Source organism: Apium graveolens, unplaced genomic scaffold (genome assembly GCF_009905375.1).
Source record: "Apium graveolens cultivar Ventura unplaced genomic scaffold, ASM990537v1 ctg1424, whole genome shotgun sequence".
Classification (NCBI taxonomy): domain Eukaryota; kingdom Viridiplantae; phylum Streptophyta; class Magnoliopsida; order Apiales; family Apiaceae; genus Apium; species Apium graveolens.
In genome coordinates this window covers 110,005-111,369 of record NW_027417231.1, presented here as the reverse complement: position 1 = coordinate 111,369, position 1,365 = coordinate 110,005, and the positions used below count along the sequence as shown (strand labels likewise).

The window sequence follows — 1,365 nt, the reverse complement described above, 5'->3', positions numbered from 1 at the left end:
AAAATTAGCTCATGTAATTAAGAAAAACAGTATTCAAATTTACAAGCAACATTTTTGCATTAGTGATTTCTTTAGGAAAAAATCTTAAACATATAATAACCAAACACATAATAGAACAAAATCTTGCTTATAAAGAGTGTCTACAATATTTGCTTCCTTGGAGATTAGAAATAATTAATACTAGAATTTTACAGTTAATATTGGTAGGTACATATAAAGTAATGGAGTCCTAATAACTCACAAGTGGTTGTATAAAGCAATTGGTAGGTTTATAAAAAGTTAGGATGGAAACAATAGTTTAAACTAAGTGGTTTTACATATCTAACTATTATGTTATTAATAGGATTTCTTAAACATGTTCTTCAACCACAAATACAAGCTCATTCCTCTAGCATACAACCTGGTTCTAGCAATGTTATGGCGTCACCCGGAGAACGTAGAACTAGATGAAGTAAAAGTTGTGCACTATTGTGCTGCTGTAAGCTCTCTTCTGCAATAAAGTATATCTCGAAATAATGAATATAACTAAGCTGTCTGCCCTAAAACTTTGACATATTTGGTTTAACTTGCTAATATAGGGATCAAAGCCATGGAGGTACACTGGCAAAGAAGCTAACATGGACAAAGAAGACATCAAAATGTTAGTTTCCAAATGTTGGGATATTTACAATGACGAGTCACTGGATTTTAAGGCTGAGAACTCTGCCCAAGAGGGAGAAAACTGCTAGAGATCATCTGTAATGGCTTCCATCCAAGAACATGAAATTTCTTATGTCCCTGCACAATTGACTGCTTAAGGATGTGGATAATGTAGCTAAATCTTGAGTGTTGTGTTGGTTAACTCATAATACTAGGATTTTTTAAGACTACTAGCTAGTAGTTACGCTAAGATATTTGTTTTTGAGCGTGAAACTTGACAAAGTATATATACGTCCTCAATAACGTAAACCATGTACAATTATTAGCATTGAAATCAATAAACCCTATATTTTATTCCAATTGATATAGAATTACTTTTAATAAGAATAATAAAAATCTCATCAGTCACAGGACCACAACTTCAGGATATATGCAAGTAGTAAACAAATCAAAACTTATTATATCACTAAGAAGTACAGACTAAAGACCAGGCATACAAATTCTGCAATTTAAAAACTAATACATAATAGAAAGGCTGGTTCAAAAGTTTATAAAGGCAAGGTAATTGTGATAATCATAAATATCTCCTGACACATACTACAGAGAATTAGGAAATTAATACTTTGTCACTAGCTTACTATCACTATTTTGAAATTTTTATAATACTCAACCTGTTAAAATGCCTGCAAAAGTACCTAAATCAGTCGATCAATATTCATATTAACA

At 31.3% G+C, this 1,365-nt stretch overlaps 1 long non-coding RNA gene across 1 annotated transcript; it reads left to right on the top strand.

Annotated features, from left to right (window-relative positions):
• Positions 1-398: 398 nt before the first annotated feature.
• LOC141699854 (uncharacterized) lies at positions 399-999 on the top strand. The gene is made up of 2 exons (XR_012566138.1): positions 399-478; positions 579-999. It is a non-coding gene; the product is annotated as an uncharacterized LOC141699854 (long non-coding RNA).
• Positions 1,000-1,365: the final 366 nt, after the last annotated feature.